We start from the raw sequence: 5,288 nt of genomic DNA on the forward strand, positions 1-5,288 counted from the left end.
TAAAGCAGGACATCGTCAGCCCTTGGAGCTGGTGTTTAAGCTATCTGGAAAATATCCCAGACATTAAATACTTTGAGCAGTTAGAGTAAGGTCAGAAGGAGAGAAATGCCATCTGGGAAAGGAAGAAGTGAAGCCATCAATCTTCGGGCCTCAGAAATCGGCCCGATTTTAAAACCTTCAGGAGGAAAATAAATCCAATTTGGCCAGAGCACCATGAAACACTTCACCTGTGGTGGCTGGGCTTCCCTCTGTCCTTGCTGGCAGTCCTGTTTTCCACCTGTTTGGCCCAGAAATGTGAAAAATGAAAAATCTGGGTGCTTTTCTTTGTGGCCCTGTACCCAGGAAGACCTGGAGGTGCTGGTGAATCTAGATGAGGATTTGGGGGAAGGATTATTTCGATTTGCTTCTCCTTGTGCTATTCCCTCGGCACCAGCCTTTTCTGGGCAAAAAAGAAAGCACAGAATGGTCACGGCTGGCAGGGACCTCTGGTGTCATCCTGTCCAAGCCCTCACGCACCTGCAGCTGGGTGCCCAGGACCATGTCCACTGGCTGCAGAGATGTTGCAGAGATGCTGGGAGAGACACCAAGATGCTGGGAGATACACCAAGCCCACGAGGGCTGATTTATGCCCATAAATACAGCTTTGTGTGTCTAACCCATCTGTTTTTTTGTTTTGTTTTGGTTTGTTTTTTATGCGCTATCTCAAGATGTTTGTCTCTCTGCTCTCTGGACTAACGTGATTTGGACTCCTGCTCTTTGCCTTTTGTCTGGTCCTTTCTCATCAGCAGTGCTCAGGGTTTGGCTCCAGACCATTTCTCCCAGACGTGAGGCCCGAAATATGCTTGGCTATGGGTTTCCCCTGAAAAGAGAAGCGTGGTGGGGTCAGCACATGCAGCTCCTGGGCCAGCTTTTGGTAGCCCACCACGATCAAAACCAGCCCCATCCCTACCCTTGATGTGCACATCTATATTCTCTTTGCAGATAGCAGCAAAACCGGGGGTGGGATTATATTTCTACCCCAAAAATGCCCTCTGCGGGTGTCTAAACACCCGTGACTGCTGAGGATGCTCTCTGTGTTCAGGTAAGAGGCTTATCTGCCTCTCCTGCAGCCAGACCTTCCATCAAAGGCAAAAAACGTGGGTCAGGGCACACATGTGTAGGGACAGGGGAGCATCGTCCTGCAGCCCCGGTCCTCCCTGCAGCCACATCACCCCACAAAGCCCCCCTAGGCACCCTCCTTTCCAGGTGCAGCCCCCCCCCAGACCCTTTGCATCAAGTGTTTTTAGGGTTTTGCAGGGTTATTTAGCCTGGGAAGCATGAAGGGGTGCGCAGGGGGGGAGGTGGAAATTAAGCCATCCGTGCCCAACTCCTGCATCCTATCCATGGCACGGCAAGCTGGCTTCCTAAAATTCAGTGGAAACCCCAGGGGAAGGCATTCCTTCATTTTGGAATCTGCACAGCTGCCTGCCTTTCCCTCTGCCAGCATCACAGCACGGCCAAGGGGCCACGGGGCACCTCCCAGCGCCCACCACCCGCAGCCAAGGGACCCCAAAACTGGACACAGGGGTCTGCAGTTCTCAGGGTAATGTTGGAAAGCCTCTCCCAGGAGCTACAGGATGGTGCTAGGGTCAGAAGAGGGCCCTGCTTCCAACAGAACTGTTTTCAGGAGGGGGTTTTGGCTCGCTGATCCCAGTCTGAATAAGTGGGGGCTGGCATGAAGCAGGTACTTGCACACCTTGCCCACCGTGATGCCGCAATGCAAGGATTGTCCCCAAAACACTCAAACTTTGACCAAATGGTATGGGAAGGATGGCAAAGAGCTGTTCTCCCCAAGGAGATGTGTCCTAGGTCGGGTCCTGGCTTGGCCAGCAGGAGGACAGGAGGACCTCCATCCCTCGGAGCCATACAGACAGACCCTGGGGAAGAGCCGCTGTTCCCAGTCTCTCCATCAAGCCCTTTTCCTCCAGATATGGGGTAGAAATCCCTGATCTTGCAAGCAGTGAGCCAAAACTGTTCAAGGGAGCGTGATGACCCGGTGGAGATGGCCGTGGTCCAGCGAGTGGGTCCATCCCCTGTCCCCGACTGCACAAATGCAGCCCACAACACCCACTTCAGTCCACAACCAGACGCATGAAGCCTTATTTGAGATTTATGTGGGACTTCACCTCGTGCTAACCCCCCGTCCTTTCCCGGAGACATGGCAGGGACCCAGAGTTCCTCAGAGGCCGGGATACAGTTCATCAGCGTGTAATTAAAGTGAGCAATTACAGCAGAGAAGCTGAACCAAACCTAAAGAGAAGCCCAGCCTCAACCACAACCCGTCTTATCCCTGTCCTTGCACAGTGCAACTGGGATGCAAAGGGAAGTCTGAGGGCTCCAGGAAGCGTAATTAGCCCGCAGTGATGAGTGGGAGCAATACTGCTGCAGCATATATCATCTTTTAAATGAGTTCTGTTTATTTATAACCGACTCCCATGACCCGTGCCCTGAACTTAATCCCTCCCCTCTCTGCTTATCCGCTCATCTCCCAGTTTTCGCCTTACTGGGAGAAAGGGGAGGTCAGTCCGTGGGTTAGCCCGTAGGAATGCGGATAAACGGAGCTGGGAAGGATCCTGAGAGGTTGTTCAGCCCCTTTTCCTGCCCCGTGGGAGGAGGCAGCACACCTAAATCAGTGCTGATGGTCTCATCAAGCATCCCACCTTGATGGTGTGGGGCACCATGGGGCACTTCTGGGTTTTCTCTGCCACAGGGGGGACAATCCCCGTTGTCCCTGCCGGGACCCCCAGCTTTATGAGTACGTGCACAGGGGATTTTGGGGTCGGTGGGGCTCATCCTGCCCGATCTACACCCACAGCTGAAGAGGTGGCTGGGTGCAGAGCACAAATACAGCCCGGAGCCTGCCTGCAGCTTTACACTGGTGCTGAAGCTGTCGGTGCTTTGATTATATCAGGTTTCTCAAAAAAGAAAAAAAAAAGAAAAAAAAAAAAAAAAGAAAAAAAAAAAACCAAGTGAATTTCCCAGGAATGTGCTTAAATACATGTTTAGTGTATTATCTGGAAGCAAGCACCCACAGCAAGGCGGGCTGTGTGTTGGGGGCAGCCTCTTCGGTGCCAAGCAGGGGTCTCTGAGCGCACAGGACCAGGCAGGATGGGACCTCAGCAGCACTGGGGGAAAGGCAAGCTGGCAGCATTCCCCCCGGGACCACGCAGTGGGATTGCCACCAGCTGGAAAAGGGGGACCTCAAGCTGGAAAGGAGTCCCCCAAGGAGAACCTGCAGTGCTACTGCAGCAAACCCTTCCCATAAACCCAGCCATGGGCTGCACATGACAAATGGATTATTTAACAGCATCCCTGCTTCTGTTTTGCATCCCACGGTGGGGATCCCCTTGTCCTCCTTGAGAGGCTCCCGTCTCAGCTGATGGCACCAGGACCTTGGCACCGAGGGCTCCCTCCTGGAAATGACTGAAATCATTTTTATGCTCCTTATGAAAAGCTCTTTAAGCAGAGGCACCGACCTGCTCTTTGCCAGCAGGTGATGCCCTTTGCTGCCTGTAACTCCACCCGTGCACCCGCCCCACCGTTTTCTGCAGGCCTATACCCACAAACAGGGCTCTTTTTTCACCTGAGATGAAGTCTGGCTTTCTTTTAGTGGTTTTCTCAGTGGTTTTCTCCCTCTGACTTTTCTTTAGTGGTTTAGCTCAGTGGTTTTCTCCCTCTGACCTGCAGACCTGTGGCTGAGGAGGCCCCAGGGGACAACACAAAGACCCTTTGCCTTCTCCTGGCTCCCTGCATGGCCTTCACCCTGCACAACCTGGGCTGAAGACCCCTTGGGCAGCCCCAGACCCCTTTCCCTAAAGACTCCAATGAGACTGCCACTCTGCCAAGCCACCCCATGTGTTTGAAGCCAGTCCGACCCTCCCCGAGGCCCCCATCCATCCCTTCTCTCCTCTCCTCCCTCAGCCATCAGCTCAAGACAGAGCAAAACCACATAAAAACGAAGAAAAGGTGTTCCCAGCTCCAGCCCACAGGGAAAAGGCCTGGGGAGCTAATTATAGCCTGATGCATCAGAGCTGTCAATAATTCAGGAGCCCGAGGTGGAGATGAGATGCAGGACAGTGCTTGCCCAGATGCTGGAGCACCCAAGGCTGCTCTGTCCCCAGGGTGGGACAGAGGTGGGAGAACATATGGCACAGAGACACCAAATTCAGGCTCCCCACCCTTTATCCTTCAAGGCTGGTAGGGTCCTGTGACCCATTTGGTTTAAAACTGCTGGGGCACTGGTTCTTTGTGCTGACCGTGCTGGGACATGTCCCCAAAAATTAGGGCCTGGAGGGGCTGGGTTTGCTGAGCTTGCCCCACAAACACACCTGGGATCACAGCACCGAAGGGGTGTTGGTGGCTGTGTCCCCAGCCCTTCTCTCCCTGCTCTCAGCCGAGGCTCTGGCTCCCTCTCCTGACACCTTTGTCTTCTCCAAACCTCCTCCAGAAGCTGACGGAGTCGCTGCTCATCGCCCCTCGGGTGTGGGCCACAGGCACGGACTGAGCAGCTCGGGCATCCCTCGAACCCCACGCAGGAGGTGGGTCACCCCCAGAAAACCTAGGAGGAGGAATTGGGCAAAATGCCTTTGGGAAAAGCTTCATCCAGAAAATATGAAGCATTATGAGCCGAGAGCCCCCGGCTCCACGCCAACCAGCTGCACGCAGGACACCTTCCCAGACCTGCAGTGAGCCCTGCTCTGTGCCCAGCTCTTTGCGGTGCATTTGGGATTTTTGGAGACCTCCTCTTGCTTCGCCAGACACCGTTGGCTGGTTTTACAGCCCCCTGACCCCACCAAAATCCAAACCATCTCCTCCTGGACCGCCTGTGTCTGATGACCGGGACCTTCACGTTGGGAAGGGGGGGACCGCGTAGGAGCTGCAGGGGGTTGGAGCTGCAGCAGGGGTCCGAGCCCCCCAGCCTCCACCTCCTCTGCCGGCCTCCCACCAGCAGATGGCAAAACAAGCCCGTGTTTTGGGGGGAGAGCGGCCCTGAACCCGCCGGGAAAGAGGCCTGCGCCACGGAGAGGCTTCTCCGGTGTCTAATATGGGGTTCAGCACCTCCGTCTTGCTCCTTCCACCTGCTCGGGAATTTCTTCAGGCTGGGCATTTTTTTTGTGATGTCCAGCCCTCATATTGTAAATGCCAGATTCACCCCAAAATGCCAGTCCCAGCTGGGAAGGGAGAAAATGCAAACCAGCAATGCAAACCAGCTTCTCGTGGCTTCTTGTGGCGTGGCAGCTGGCTGTGAT

This window comes from Oxyura jamaicensis, chromosome 3 (assembly GCF_011077185.1).
Source record: "Oxyura jamaicensis isolate SHBP4307 breed ruddy duck chromosome 3, BPBGC_Ojam_1.0, whole genome shotgun sequence".
Lineage (NCBI taxonomy): Eukaryota > Metazoa > Chordata > Aves > Anseriformes > Anatidae > Oxyura > Oxyura jamaicensis.